The 16,626-nt window shown below is 40.0% G+C and overlaps 1 protein-coding gene across 1 annotated transcript in view; it reads right to left on the bottom strand.

Annotated features, from left to right (window-relative positions):
* Positions 1–203: 203 nt before the first annotated feature.
* AMER3 (APC membrane recruitment protein 3) overlaps positions 204–16,626 on the bottom strand; it is a 39,093-nt gene continuing 22,670 nt past the window's right edge. Inside the window, exon 3 of the mRNA XM_072867462.1 lies at positions 204–959. The gene's annotated coding sequence lies outside the window, so the exon portion shown is untranslated. The remainder of the gene's footprint in view (positions 960–16,626) is intronic.

Raw genomic sequence — 16,626 nt, forward strand, 5'->3', positions numbered from 1 at the left:
TTTTTTCAATTTATTCTCAGAGTATAAGACAGCCAAGACCAGGTTCGAACTGGGGTATGACTGTTCTGTTAAACTGACTCCAAGGATGCCACAAAAAAATGAAAACTGGGTTAACAGTGTATCCTACCTAGTACTTTGAGACTGGTTTTTAAATTGGAGAAAGAAGATTTTGTATAAGAATAAGTACAGCCATTATCATGGATATCAACAGCATGTTTTCTTTCCTTTAAAACAGAATCAAATAAGTTAACTTTTTGATGGCGATTTTCAAGTATACCTCTTTATCCTTTTCACCATTTCTGCTACATGATAAATACATGTCTTTGGACAATATAGGGCATACTATATGTTTACAATATGTTTACTTTTGTATGTTTACAAAATACCTTTCCCCAGGCAGTAAATCTTGCCATAGTAAAGTAAGTCTAGAACTTTGTTGCTTTAAGATGGTTAAACAGTTGCCGTAAAATATATAAAGCATTTCTGTAAAATTCAAGAAAAATTAGTACAACAGAAAACAACTTCACCTCTTCATAACAACTGCCCAAGTGAATGCTCATTGTGCACATACCTGTCTTTTAAAAATATAGTGGTATTTTCAGTTGTGTGGCACAATGTGACAGAACTATGCTACCTTTTTTTCTTAAACCTTCTTGTCATGGCATGACTTTTTTCAAAATCCTACTGAAGGTTTTTTTTTAAAAAAGAGTATTAGTTACCACCCATCTGCAAACATGGCTTCAGGTGCATGTGGTTGTCAGGAACTCCTAACTATAGGAGTCTATAGTCAGTTAGACAGACTAGCATGATTTTCTGCTACAACATCTCTAGTGGGATCTCTAGAGAGAAATCCTCATTGATTCTGACATCAATACAACGTCATGGAACTATGTCATGCTATATTACACATGGTGGGGGGCCAGCATCCATATCTACAAGTGGATTCTTCAGTGTTGCACCTGCAATATAAGCAAAAACATCTTAAGTGTTCATATATTTATTTCAGGTTTTTATTTAACAATATATTGTTGAAAGGGTGAACAAAGGAAAATAACTAAAACCAGAAATAGAAACTGGCTACTACCAGAGTGCAACCAGGGCCAGATTAGCAATGACATAAGAATTTCCTGTTTTGTTGATTCAAAGTAAATACTGTTTCAGTCACAGAATACTGCAGTGCTTAGCATCAAAATCCATCTCTTCCTGGAACCCCAGTAAATCTGTTACTTAATGGGCATCAAGATATCTACTGCCACAACACACATTGAGAATACTCTTACAGAGCAGAAGGTGCAAATCCTGTGAACAGTGTCGTTGCCTTGAGTTGTGGCACAAGAAATTGAAGGAGTTCCCCCCTCCCTCAGCCAGATGCCAGCTCTCACTCTCATTTTGTCCCGTTTTCAAAGTTCAAATCACAAGCCCTTGCATGCTTCAAAGCTACATGCTGTAGCTCTTTGTGGAATAGGAAATATACCTTCCATGCTGGCGAGGACAAAGAAGTCTAGAGTAACTTGTCAACTTTGTACCATATGCCATCTGCATCTACCTGCAAGTGTCTTTTTACCAGGAGTTTTGTCATTAGGCTTCTGAATTTTCATGAAATCAGTAAAGCACTCCCCAGAGCCCTCACCACTCCTAACAATGTGGTTATATTTTTTTTGTTATTCTTTCCAGTGATGCAGCTCAGTTGTTTCCCAGCCTTTTTGCAGAGGAACCTCACCTTGAGGAACTGAAGCTGGAGATCTGCAATCAGTTCTGTTTGGCTTTAGTATTCTCCCACTAACTGCAGCTTTCCCATCATCCCCCCTACCCAGCCCAGACTTCTTGGCCTTCCCTTTCTTTGATGCTGTCCTGTTCCCTTCCTGTGACATCTCTGTCTCTGCTGTTGGCTCAGACAACAGTGACACTAAAACTGAGCAAATAGATTTGGATGGATCAATCTATTTCTCTCTAGTGTCATTCATGTGTCCTCTTCCAGGCCTGACAGAGTCCTTTTCCAGAGCTCATGTAAGTGACTTGTTTTGTGGGTTAGAAGGCACTGATTTAAAGAAGTCCAGGATTAGATGTTGAATAAGGCAACAGAGGAAAGAATATGCCTGCTCTTCCCCCAGACAGTTCTTGCTAAGAACCTGCCTTAGGTACTCCTAAAAAATAATATCCCATCAGCTGGGATGGACTTCTCTGGTGTATTGAGACTTACGAGCTCTTGTAGATGTAATTCAGAGTATGGCTATTGCTGAACTCTTGATTGCCTTCTGCCAGCTGCTAACCTCTGCCCATTGGAGGAGGAGGCAACAGAAATGTGACCGGGCAGGCAGAGGAGGGCAGCCTGCCTGATGAACAGGGCAGGCATTCCTGTGAGGGGACACGTTCACCAGTCACCTCTGTATCAGCAGGAGCTCACTCTTAACATGTTCTCAGTGCAAGCTCTTAAGTAAAAAACAGATAATGTTCTCATACTATCTTTATTTACATTTCAGTTTATATAAAAGGAAGACACCTCTGTACTCCTTCAATACTTAAGTGGTTATTCTTACTCAGAAACTCATGCTTAGGGTCTCCTGTACGCAACCAGTCTGTCAGCTTCCCTAGGCAGTAGCATAAATGGCTCCCCAGTTTGCACCCACGTTCTAAGTGGCTGGGAATAGCTGCATTCCTGCCTGCTCCCCTGACCCAGGCATGCTTCCCAAGCAGGTAGGAGGCCTAATCCGTCGAGAATCCCAAACACAAATACGGCAGCGGTGTTTGGCAGGCCATCACAAGAACTTGTGACATTCATAAGCTTACTACAGCTTATTTTCCTTGGTCTGGAGGCTGTTTTTCCACGGGTTAAAAGTGACTGAGGAACCAATTTGCCCCCTCCAGCACTGGGCAGTACAGCCTGGAGGCTGCCGGCGCGCGTCCAGTTCCCGGTGCAGGCAGGCCGGGCTCCCCGCGGGCGGCGAAGCGGCGGGACTGCCAGTGGAGCTCTGACACCTAGCGGCTGATCGCCGGCTTCCAGGCCCGGGGGACGTTACCGCTGCGTGTCTTTGCCATAGCCGCCTCAGGCAGCGGGGTCCTTGCTGCAGTATTTTTACATAATAGATATATTTCCGTGGTTGGGCTTTGTAAGCCAGGATTGATGAGGCCAGGTCGACTGCACTGAGGAATTTATCAGGTAGACTCCCAAGTTGTGTCGCTCCTAAGATTTTTTGCTAACAAGCACAGTTTCTTTGCCATGCCCCAAGTCATTCAGGATGCTTGCCAAAAATTAGAGAGTTTTGGCACCTGAAAATCCCCACATAACCTGAGTGTTGGCGGTCCCTGAAAAAGCAAAGAGGTTTAGCATGTGCCTGGAAAAATGATATGAAAAGCTGCTAAGTGCAAAGGCCTTCTTGATCTGTTTGGATTGCTGTGACTTCCTTCTGTTGAATGTACTCTGCTAAGCTCCCAGTGTATGTCCTGTCTTCAGAGAGGTGTTTCTGTCAGCTTGTAAAGTAATGTAGTTTGCAGGCCTCTAAAGTCCCATCTGCTGAGAAAAATCACACCAAAGCCCTGTCACCGTGATGAAATACATGTCATATCCATTTTACAGTGAGGTGAGTAAAAGACTCAGGGTGGTGATTTGCTTATTTGCTTATGTCACCATCAGACTTGGTAACAGGATAGGGAAGTTCTTAATGTGTGTCCCCTGCTCTGGGCCCTGGGACATGCTTCTTGACAGGCCAGAGGACAAGGACAGGAGACAATATAATGGCTCTGGTAGCAATTGTGAGAAATGTCCACATGTCCAATTGTGAGAAATGAGATCTTACCTGACGATCTGAATTGCTATGAACTCAAAACTCTGCCTGTAATCACTGAAAAATCTGAAAACATCTGTGAGCATCTTGGCTTTCACAAGAATACAGAAAGGATTTTGATAGTACAGCATTCCAGTATTCATGTGTCCTGTTTATAGCTGTGTCACCTGGCATAGACTGCCATGTACGTTATTATGGTCTTAGAAAGTTTAAGCCAGAAGGACTTTAATAATTACGTTACTTGTGCAGTTAACTCATTTCATGAAGCAGTGTGTTGTCAGCTGCTGAGCACAAGGTGGCACAGCAGAGCAGGAGTACCATTCGGTTGAACAATAAAGGGTTGCAGCAGGGCAGTAGGTCTCGTAGCTGGCTTTTCGGGTCCTGACAACGTGCCTGGCACTGCAGGAGGGCTCTGCAGCCTGTAATTTCCGAGGTTGCCATCCTTACTGCTATGTCCAGTTCTCTGGTAGAATCTCTGACTTTTTAATATTTCCTAGGCAGCTCACTCATTTCATCTGCAGATTCCCTAGAATTTATGGGCAAATATCAGCTCAGCCTTTACTGGCATTATTTAATTAATCAGTTCCTTCTAGCAGCTCCCCTTTTATGATGTAGTTTTCATGACATCTCAGCAGTACCAGCAAATTAAAACTGCGGGGTAGTCTCAGTGATGTCCTGACTCTCAGTTCCTTCCTCCTACAAGCACATTTTTCTTGTTTCTGGTGTGACTTTTTCTTTTATCAGTTGAATTTCTAAGCCTTGTTGTACATGTTTTGAATTTTTCAGTTATTTTTTCTTTTTGCATCATACAGTTTTCTAGAGGTTACCTAAGGAACATATTCTAATCTTTTGTTCACTGCAGTAGAACACTGGCCCTTTAAGGCCAGAAGGGATGTTTTGCAAGATGAGTTGCTCATGTGCCTAAGGAAATCTGTTTTAAAAATATTTGATGTAGCCTTTGCTAGAGAGAAGAGTGTCTTGGGAGCTATTAATGTCAGGGGCAAGTTAGAATGTAGAGCCACTGGTCCCTTAAGGGCCTAGGATGAAGAATCTTGTAGTATGGCATTATAAGGTTTCTCCTTCTCTCATCTTGGACAAAGATATATGCCTGTGTTACCAGCCTCAGAACTGAGAGTGATTAGACGAGTGAAGTTAACCATGTATCTGAAGGAAGATTGGGCTAATATGGACTTCCCAAGCTAGGAGAAAAGCCTGCTGATTGCAGTTGAAGGGGAACAGGAGGAGGAGATTCTACATCAAGGAAGTCAGGACTGGAAGCCTAGTAACAGAATCAGTTAAGAGATCAATAGAGACCCCAATGGTCCCCCTCCAAAAAAAAAAAAAAAAAAGAAAGCTGATGAACTTAATTTAAGTAGACACTGGGAAAGGGAAATTGAGGCAGGCTCTTTGCAGGAGCAGTTTCTACCATGAGGGAAGGCCCTGAAGCATTCTTTGTCTAGCCTGGCCATTGAATTGCGGTAACCTTGATGCCAAGGTTATTTAATAGCTGTGCTTTAGCATTATCACACAGAGCTAATTGCTCCAGCTGGTTGTGTAGATTAGAAGTTAGTTGGGAATTTTCTGACTGAATGATTTTCAGATGGGGAATACACTACTTTTCAAAAGTTTAAATTTTCTTTGTGAAAATTCAGTTTTACTGGAACAAAAACATCCTTCAAGGAAAATAGGAAAAATGCCTCACTGCCTAGAAGATTTGCCAGTTAGTAGAGCAGAATTGATCATAAGCAGCACACACAAAACAGACAGATAATCTATCTCAGTGGTCTGCCATGGAGATATTCAGAAACTCCCTTTCCATGAAGAATATGGTTTTAAAATACTGTAATCACGAATTTGCCCACTTTTTAAAAAACAAAATATTTTGCAGGAAGGGCTTTCATTTCCCAGTAACCTCAGTTCCTCAGGGCACGTATCATTTCTGAATAGTGCCTCGAGCACACTATTGCACACTAACAAAAAAAAGTACTATGATTTCTATTCAGAAGCACATGTTGTAGGAAACTCCCAATACTACTGGCAATACTAGGTTGGATTTCAGTCCTGCTGAAGTCTGACCACCCACATAGAAAGAGTGCAGCTGTGCTGGTGCCCTGTGAGTTAAGAGGAATTCTGCGCCAGGGCCAAAGGATCTTGATGTTGTAAATTGGTCCTTTCTGAACATTGTGGATTTTTGCTTGCTTGTAGAACTCAAATTCTCAGCCTGAGCCAGAATGAGCTTTAGACAGGGAAGAAATCCAGTGCACACTCCCTGTCCTTCTCCAGCCTTTATATGCCACTCTAGAGGTCTTAAGAAGTCAAAGCAGTGTTTTCTAGGTAGAGCAGAGGCTCCTCCATAGCTCAAAGGCCAGGACCGTACTACAGATTTTGCTATGATGCAGTTATGCACAGATCAGCAGGATGGGGTATGACCAGACAAACAGTAATGTTGACAGAAGCCACCTGTATGAAAAATCTGACATGTCACTCCCAGGGAATCAAGAAGTTATACTGTAAAAACTTTTTTTGCTGTTATAAGCTGCATCTGCCTTAGAATACTGTGCCAGCATGATATACTGCATAATATTATAATACTTAATACCTGTGCTGACAAAGTACTCTGAGTGTGGGCCTCGCCTAACCTGCTAGCCCCTCCTTTTCCCACACCACACAACAGAAAAGGCACAGAAATAAAAAAAAGACAGAGCCTCTTGAACTGTTTCTTGCTGGAGAAACATAGTCATGTACTAGTAATGTGGCCCCTGGTTGTTCTGCAGTTCTGAACAAACTGTTCAGATCGGTTTGTATCTGTCCCCATAATTCAGTGATAAACTGCAAATGTTAGGCAGCCACTCTTCCCTGCCTTTCTTAACTGCATCACATGTAGTTTACCAGAGACCAGTTTTTCTCTACCTTCATGACTACATTCTTTCTTTGAATCTTTTCATGTCTGCAGGCCCATCCTAAAAAATTCCAGACCAGAAGATGAATTAGTGGAAGTATTTAGTGAGCATGTGAACAAATGGGATCATCACAATGTGATAAAATAACTGATATATTGTATAGAAATTTATCTTCCTCTTTTCTTTTTTCATCACAAGCGACTTGAATAACATCCCTCTAAAATGTTATCTCTGAAATAGTGTCTGAGCTCTCTTGTGCTTTCGTAAGTACCCAACTGTCCCTGCAAGTTAAAATATCATCACATGCTTAGTGCACTTGATTACGGGGGCAGAGTCAGGCTGTCAGAATTTGTCTGTAATCTCTGATTCCAAACAAACTTTGCAGTTTTGCTCTCTGCAGCTTGTTCCCATCCTCATTGTCTGCTTCACAGCTCATGTTCAACCTCCGAGTCAAGGTCACAGACAGTCTGAAAATCAATTTTCCATGCCTCCATTACGCCTTCCTCAACCTTATTTCTTTTCTTATCTCTCTTTTGAAAGAGTTGCCTGCACAAACCTATGTCTGATGCATGGGACAAGTTCACATGTGCAAAATCTTTGCCAAATAGGAAGCCTATAATAAAATAGTCTGTAAGTAATCTCTTCCCCTAGCTATCATGAGCCTTTCAGGTTATTTATATTGGATAGTAATTTGAATCTTGTCAGTGCTGCATTGTGCTGCTGTTGATTGAAATGGTAATGAATGCAATACAGTCTCTCAAATTCTTCAGTTTTAAAAAAAGATATCATTTACAGGCAGTTAGCAGTGTTACAATTGCATCTGGTTCATTGATTGTTAAGTACAAGCTGGCTGTGCCTGCAGGGCACAGTCAGTCTGGGTTGCAGTGAATCCTGTGTCATCTTTGTGTTGCACATCTGTGGTATATTTGCTGATTTGCTAAAGTTAGGGTCAGTAAACAAGACTCTAGCAATCATTAGTAAGCACCAAACTGGTCTAGGTATGTTTGCAATTAATTTTCCTGGCCAACTCCTTTTCTTTTGCTGGGTACAGCCCACTATCCTGCAAGTCACTGCAGTGCCCTTTGACTCAAAATTCTTTCTCTGTTCTCACATCCAGAAAGTGCCTGCATCTGGTCTATTCTGTGCATAAAATCCTTTTATCCATATGACTAAGGCTCTAATTCATGTTCTGTTCATTTTGCTTCCAAGGTATCAAAATTTCCATTTCCTCTGGCCTTGATAAGCACAGTCTTGCCTGTTCATATCCACTCAGAATGTTGTCACAAAGGTGGTATTTTTCTGTCTGGTTTTACTAATCCAAATACTTGTTGTTTTGCGTATTTTCCCTCATTTCTCTTAGTCTATTAACATGCATCATTTGGTGGTTCATCTCCCTTCCAAGGCTTCTGAAGGCCAATCTCTATCCTGTCAGTTGTATCCTAGTCTACCTAAATATTGATCCTTGTTTATGATTAGTCAACAATACCAGTCTGCATTGTCTCCTTGTTACATTTCCAAAGAAGAAATTTAATGTTTTGTTCTATGGGGCTTCTTGTGTTTGGAAGTCCATCCCTAAAAGTATGATAACACTAGACTGCACTTCTGTTTCTGATGGGCTGACCGGTACTCTCTCATTGTTTCCTTGTACTCTACCATCTGTCTGTATCCATCTGTGGGCGTTTACTTTGCATTGTAATTTCTAGCCATCATTTCTAGCTCTTTGGCGTACAGACCCAAAACCTGAGCTTTGTTTATACAGCACTTAACATGAGGAGAGAAAGAGTATAAAGGGGAAGGAAGTCAGACATGTGGGTCTGGAATATGTGAGCATGGCAGCAACAGAAATGATTACATGATCTTTATTCTTTGATTTTGCAAAACTGAAATTGAAATTGACTCTTGCCCGTATATTCTTTGTGGTCAACTAACCTTGACGCTATAGCTTACAAAGTCCTGCTCATTTTAACTCTTTAGTGTATTTATAAGACCAATTGTTGTGACACTGTTTTGGTAGTAAGCAACCATTATATAGATCTATATAAGTTTTTGCTAAGCTTCACTGGAATGGAAAACTACATGAAGCAGTGATGTGACACACAGAGGAACAAGCCTAATTTTCCATCTGGAACAATTCCAGATTTAAGATGAATGCTTACACTCTCAGGAACAAATGAATTTCACTTCCTCTTATTGAAGAAGGCCAGACAGCAAGAAATAGAGCTAGAGATAAATTGCCAAGTGTTACATACAATTTTACCGGCTTCATTTTGAGCCATGATGAAATAAGGCAAATCCTTCACTTTTTCTGTCATAAAAAGTGTTGCGTCATGTAGAGTTTTCAAAGAGGTAAAAATAAAATGGAACCATTTCCAGTACAGAACTTGTCAGCCCTTTCGCAGAGGAATGAGACTGACTTGGGCAGCCTCTCATACTAAGGGAGGAATATTTTATTCCAGGAACATGTGGGAAGGGTCCCATCTCTGTACCAGAACCCCTTCATCCGACAGAATGGGAAGGCATGCAAAGATAATAGCACCTCCTTGATGCCAGGCTCACATGCACTGCTTCATGGGAGAGGCCTAAAAGTTCATAGGTCTCTCTAGTGTCAACTCAGAGGAGTTTTCTGTGACACCCTTGAGAGGAGATGGTGCCTCTCTGAGCTCAGAGGTTGTGGAGCTCTCATGAAGAGACTTTTTGACATGCTAATCTTTTCCAAAGAAGATAACTGTACTATTAGAGAAAATTGCACTCTCAAAGGGGGTTATAAGCAGATTAAAAAGCCTTGCTGACAAAGTTTTTGTTTTCCTTGCAAGTGCCTGATTCACACTAGACTGAGGAAGCCATCTATACCTCTGGGGCTTTAAAAACTGTTGTGGTGTTTAAAGAGCAATTCTCTAAAAATGGCTCTCTGGAAGTAAAGCTAAAGAGACCAGGTAGCTTCGTTAGAGATCTGGTCCAAGCGGTCCAGGTTTGAAGTTTAGTGACAGGTATCCAAATTACAGTACCATCCAAACCAGTAAAAATTTGGCTATGAGGGAAACACTGCTGTCATCAGATCCTTGACCTTTGTCTACGGTGCTCTGGAGAGAGCACCTGTCCCAGCGTCTGAATTTGGATTCAGGTACACTAACTAACAGTAACTGCAGGAGAGGGTGAATTAGGACATGTACTCTATCGCACCATCAGACAAAGCTGGCTGAAATGTGTTCGGCACTTCGCTGGGACTGCCAAGAGCTCCAGGTTCTTTACCAGCCAGGGCTGTCAGGGCAGTGTTGGCAGCTGGACTTCATCTTTCTGGTCATCAGCAAAGTCAGGCATTGAGGACCCTACTGTGCAGTTTTCCTTTACAGTCCTGCCAGTCTAATTTGTTTTGTTGGCAACAGGAATATTTTCTTTAGTTGACCTTCCCACACCCGTAACTGTCTTTCTAACCACAATTCACACATTTGACCTCCTAACAAAGAGCCAAGCATTAAAAATGTATGAGGCCCTGGTGAGGGGGGCAGCTGAATGGCTGCATTAGCACTGAAGCTGAATTATTGATAGAAAGGGTGATTTTTAGTTTCCTTTTAGCTATTGAATAATAGATTAAAAGCTGCACAATAAGATTATTTTCATTACTCACGTAAATGACTTGTTCAGTTAAAAAGAGTGAGGAGAACAAATGAAAAGTGCCCTGAGGTGGCAAATATATTAGACTTAAAATTTTTATGTTCTAGAGTATTTACTCATTTTGGGCGTATTTTCTAATAAATGTTTTGATTTAACAGAAGTAATAAGGAATGTTTTCTATAATTTAGGAGATAAGAATAGACTTTTTTTCTCTGAATGTAACTATGATACTACCAGTGGAATTTATCAATAGAGAACTATTGATATGTTCCGTATTAGCTGGTGCCCATGCTAACCCAAATAAAAAATGTTATTTAACAGTTGAAATTACCAGACTAACTAATATCTGGTCTTTATAATTATTATGTTATTGAATCCCTCAGTCTTCCTCTGTGTGGTATGCCACACTGAGATGTCACCATCTGTGTAGCCCTAGAGAAATAATAAGTTTGTTTGATTTTACTTTTCCTATTTAGTTTGGTTGCAGTAAAAAGAATGCCTATTAAATCTTTTCAGGGATTAATAATCTGTTTGGCTTTCTACACTGCCTTTGGCTATCAGATCTCCTGGCTGATTATTAGTGTACCCAGCAAGAATCCTGTTGCAGATTTCTGTTAATCAACAGCATTCTTACTGAAGGTATTAGACGTCATGGCTGCCCTGAATTTTGAATAGACAGTTGCTTTTGCTTTTCCACTTGTGCTACTCTCCTGCAGGGCTGGATGATGTTGACTTTGAACTGGACAGCCTCCTTTTCTATCAGCTTTGAAATGTTTTCAGCACAGACTCAGCAAGTATCTGGTAGGCTGACTGGGCAGCTTCCCACTTATATCCCTTTGGCAACAGTTTGAAAAAGAGGAAGAAAGAGCAAGTTTCCTTTAACTGAAATAATTCAAATTCATTCATTACAGCCTCTACGGAAAAGTGGGACTTCCAAAATAGTGCATTTCTGTTCTTCTGCTGGTATTTTCTTAGTCAAAGAACCAAAAGTAACACAGCTATCAGTATTGCTTCATGTATGTATCTCAAAATGTTGTTTCAGTCATGTTACGTATTGATTTAGAACCCACTCAAATATCTGGAAAAATCTCCCTGCATTTGCTACAGCGTCTGCAATGTCTGTTGATGGGAGGCATTCCATTTAATACAGCAAATCGGAATTAGATTTATGCAGAATTGCCCCTTTTAGCAGCCGCACTGGCTTGTTTCCTTACACACTCCTAGCTGATACAGAATAAGTAATATCAATGCACTTCTCAACACAGCCTTCAGCTTTCAGCTTCAATCCCCATGCATTTTCAGATCACGAGTTCTCAACAGGAACGGGAGGATTTGGTAAATTTTGTGATGCTGAAAGCTGTCTGATAAGAAGAGAAAGGAGCTAGTCTGAATTCACTGTGAGTAGGCTGCTGAGTGACTATCCAAGGGTAAAATAGAAATATGTACCACTGACATACTTAGTGTTGAAAGTCTCCATATTCCATTATTGATGAGCTGATCCACTTAATGCCCTCCTTGTTGCCTGTAGTTAGTTCAATGGTAGGATGATTTAAACTATTCCTTCATTTCTGGACTAACGTAATTGGAATTTCCCTGTTTTATAGCCTGATATTCTGACCCAATGGAATATGTCCAGCTGAAATATACAGGCTGAGTCAGAATCTGCTTTTAAAATCTAAATTTAGGCACGCAAGACTGTAAACTTTACTCTGCATGGTCTGATAAGATCTATAAGAAAAAACACTGATGGTGCTAAAGTCTTGTGCTTTGAGCTTGCAGTTTAGAACTGATCTATTTTGGTAGGGTGTTTTTTAAAAGACAGTTTCTGCAGGATTCTAAAGTATTGGCATTGTATTTTTGGGTTTTATATTGTTAGACAAATTCCAGCAATAGATTATGCTTTTCTTTGTTAAAGAAACTCAGTTGCCTCTGGCAAGCTAAAAAAGCAAATGGTGATCCAAATAAAACTAAGATTTTATTCTAAGAATTTCATTTTTTTAGTGTATTTTAAAAAGATCTATTTTCAAAACTTGCTTTTAGGTTCAGTATGTGTCATGCAGGTAACTAGAGAGATGAATATAGAGTTACATCTTAACTAGTATGAGTAACTGTTCACATTGCTGAAGGATGTGATTTTAATTTTGGAAGCTAACTTCTTTTTTTAACTGTCAGGGCTGGGAATCTGATAAATGTAGCTCTCAGCCATGTGTGGGGTGGGGAGGAGGGGAGAAGGAAGTCTTCCTGTGCTATGTTTAACAGTGTTCGTGACGTAAAAAACATCAATTGTTCTGGACTGTAGTAAGTTCTTGAAGTTTTACGACCCTGTTATTTAGAACTGACTGTATGGCTATATCGGTTTAACTTAATAGCAGCCTCTTAGAAAAACAGGAAGGAAAAACAGTGAGTCAGTCTAGGACATGCCTTGGGAAACACCTCAGGGTAGGCAAAGGGCAAATGCCCAAATTATTTCCTTTGGGCTTCGTAACTTTTAGGTTCCTGCCAGGTTGAATAGCTTGCATTGCCAGTGATGGGGTATAACAGATCACAAGGACTATGAACTGTGGAGCAGATTTTACGTTGAGAGATGAGCTCATTTCCCTTCCTGTTAAAGGGAAATGTCTCCTACAGACTGCTGTAGGATGCTTAAGTTAAGCCATCCTTGGCTTTTCTGCTAGATGAAAACCTCATGTGAAGTTAGATATTCTGCAAACCCTTCTGTGCTTTAACATACTTCTTTTCAGGCACTATGCTTTTTTCCTAACACTAAATGTTAAACACACCATCTCTGTGTGAAGACTGTCAGGTTTTTCTGTTAACAGTTGTTACCAGGAGCCTGGTAGAGTGAGCCACAGATGTTGAATCCAAGCAGATCTGCTTGGATAACGATGGAAAACACTCAAGGTACTACTAGTGTTACTGGACCTGGTCTAAAAGGAGGCTCAACCCAGAAGTAATTGAAAAGATGGAAGCACAAATGCAGCTAAGTTTTCTGCAGTAACACTCAAGCTGTGCCCAGCGCTGCACTGAATGGAGAAGACAGTATTTCTGTGTCATCTTTCCATTCCTTTGTTTCGGTCATTGATGTAAGCTGCTCTGATGCTTTCTTGTTTCAGATCCTATAGAGTTGCTCTGCCAACTGGGGATTGGCCAATATAAATGTGTGACCCAGAAATGTTGCCGATTTTTTGTGATACTGTTGAATGCTTTTTCTTAGCCATTCAGGTATTCCTTTTCCGCACAGCCAGTCTTTGGAGAGAGGATCCACTGGATTTACAGTCCTTAATCAAACCTAAGAATCTGTCCTGCGATTTACCACCATCTTGACTGCCCATTAAGGCTGCTCACCCAGTACTTCGTCAGAAAGTGTTGAATCACTGACCTGTTTTCACCTCATAACCACAGCACAGACTGTTTTGTTGCCCTTCCCCCCCATGTCCAAAAATTAGGACACAGTCTATTGTAAACTTGCATGTCCATTAAATGATGTGAACATAGAATGGGTTGGAGTATCTGGGAAATTAAGTTTAAGGGTGCCCAACTGCAACACGATCAGCTGAACATGGCATTCTTCTTGCTCCTTACCTTCTGGGGAAGGGAAACTCTACTTGATAAAGGCAGATGACTAACACAGTTATAATTTGTGTTTAGTAAGCATTTGTATTCTTGCAGATGAATCAGTTAAAAGGCCACTACATTATAACAGCAGATCTACACAGTATGTGGACATCCTGTTTTATTTAAAAGATGAAAAGTGGCTACTTAGACATCATAAATGAATAATTTGTTGCATTTTCAAGTTTCCATTTGCATCCCCTTTGGAAAGTTACTTAGAAGGTTAGAAGGACACAGTGAGCAGAATTAAGTTTTCTATATTTTATGGCTAAAATTTCTAATAAAAAGTTGGAAAAGAAAGACGAGAAAGTGATATATGACACCTCAGTTCCACTAGTACATAGCACACTGCTATGCTTTCATGACCTGATGAAAAATATTAAGATACTTGTGTAAGTAAGTTGTGTAAGTTTCCAGGAGAATAGTCAATATTCCTGTTGTATGTATGTTTGTGTGTTACTTCGAAAAGATGACTTAGGAATGTGAACATAATCTGTGAATGGTACACAAAATAAAGGGCATAATAGGCTCCTGAATATTGATGAGGCAGTAGATGTAAAGTACATATTTTTTTCCCATACAATGCAAAATTAAACTGTAGAATTCATTAGCACAGAATGTCATAGAGGCCAAAAGTATGTATTGGTTCAAAATGACATTAAATAGGTAATGGAAGATAGATCTGTTTATTAGATACAATGGCATGAATATTGTTTGCCTTAGCTTAGATTGCTTAATACCACTGATTGCCCTCTTCCATAAGCATTCACTCCTGGTCACTACTTGGGAGAAGGTAAATGGGGCTTTCATCTGCTCCAATATGGATGTTTTGGATATTCACATAAATGCAACTGTTTAGTGTCAAATCTATTAATAAAAGTATCCATCCTAAAAATCTGTCTATTTCTCTTTGTCATAACTGTCTGTGTATCATAACTGTCTCTGTCTCTCTTCCTCTCTCATTTATGAGAACAGAATTCCTCAGGAAGACTCTTGAATTATGGAAGGTGTAAGTTCAGCCTTGTGAAATACTGCAAAGAAATTCTGGAATCTTGTCATTTCTGTTACAATATTTTGTTACAAATTGAGTCTAAGCCTTCATGTCTTTCTATTCTGTAAAACCTGTTGAAGTGAACCTCATTGATACCATGGATGAGATGAGCAGAGGTTTTCCAAATTTTCAATTTCGATAAAAACACAAAGATTTTGTGAACTTTTTCAGTTAGCTCCCATGGCATAAAAGCAGACATCATTCAGTATACTTCATACTCTTAGGTATTTATGTTCATGGAAATGTGGTTAAGAAATAATACCAAGTTATAAAGCTATGTAACTCTCCAAGTTATTGGAGAGTTCAGAGTTGCCACTTTGGAAGGTATTTGACAAAACAAGGAAATGAGTCCTGCCAGTGATCCCTTCCCATCTTGAGACTGTGTTCGAATAAAGGTCTGAGCCCTTTAAGCATATCAGATCCGTTGCTAGCCAGCATTGGTTGTTTTATGCTTTTCCCTAACATTGGATTGATCTTTAGCATTGTTCAGTAGAAGGGAGTTCAGCCTGTTACCAGTAACAACTTTGAATGTGGAAAACTGTATGAAGAGAGATCAAACAGTAGTCACAGGAAAGTGGAACTGAGTTTTCTTGAAGAAGCAAATGTAACACTACTGCCCATTAAATAAGCCACTTGAGAAATCTCTAATTTTCAGTAGCAGTTGAGGAAATTACTAGTTTTGCCAATTAATGGAAGGGAAAAATTGGCAAAGTGTTCTAATAATGAGACTTTACGTATTATCTTCCCAATACTGTAATATGGGAACTGCACAGGTGAAAAAGTGAAGAAAAAAATTAAAGTTACAGCAATGAACTTTCCTGATTTTTTTTATGAACACACATATTTTTATTCTCACTGAGATGCATTTTTCAGGTGTGCCCCAAAACCATGAAGAAATACACTGTGTGCCAATTTATAACTTAGTAGAAATTTTTTCAATTGATTATGCTGCTGTAGATATTTATGTTACCATGGACTTACTTATGTCTAAGGAACTAAGTAACTATTTCCTGTAAAAAGTCAGGAATCTCCTGTCAAAAAGCATAGTAAAGCAAGGTTTTCAATGGTCATGTTGCTTAAGTTGATAATAGTTAGGCCCTTAATCGACTTAAGGATTTTCTTCCTGGGTGCTAGAGAAAGATCTCTTAATGGTACGATTTTTTTCCACTATGAAATGTTTTGTACTGGGCCATTATTCATCGTTGTATTGTGCTCACTTTAAATTTTTATGCCTTTAATTATAACACCAAGTGGATTGCTGCGTGATACGATGAGTGATAAATTGCCATTAGGGGAAGTTTATTGATTTATATTCTGTGGATGATTGCCATATAAGGTTCTTATTAGATAACAGAATACTTTCTATAGATTTCCTGAGCTGAATAAATAAAATGAGGACAGAGGCAACATCACAATGCTTGCAGGTCAGGTTAAGGGTGAGGTGCTCTCTCTGCTTTGAGGCAAAGAGACATATAGTTAAGAGGAGTGCAGATGCACCAGTAGCAGCAGAAGAGAGTCTGGAAGTCCTTTCCTGGAAGACCTTCCTGGAAGTCTTGCAGCTTTGTGTCCAAACAACATACAAGGAAAGACAGAGGGAGGTGGATAGGGAACCATTCTCTCTGCAACCTTTTTCCTGGGGACAGCACATAAAGTTAATGCTGCTTCTAAC

The sequence above is a fragment of the Ciconia boyciana genome, chromosome 7, assembly GCF_034638445.1.
Source record: "Ciconia boyciana chromosome 7, ASM3463844v1, whole genome shotgun sequence".
NCBI lineage: Eukaryota > Metazoa > Chordata > Aves > Ciconiiformes > Ciconiidae > Ciconia > Ciconia boyciana.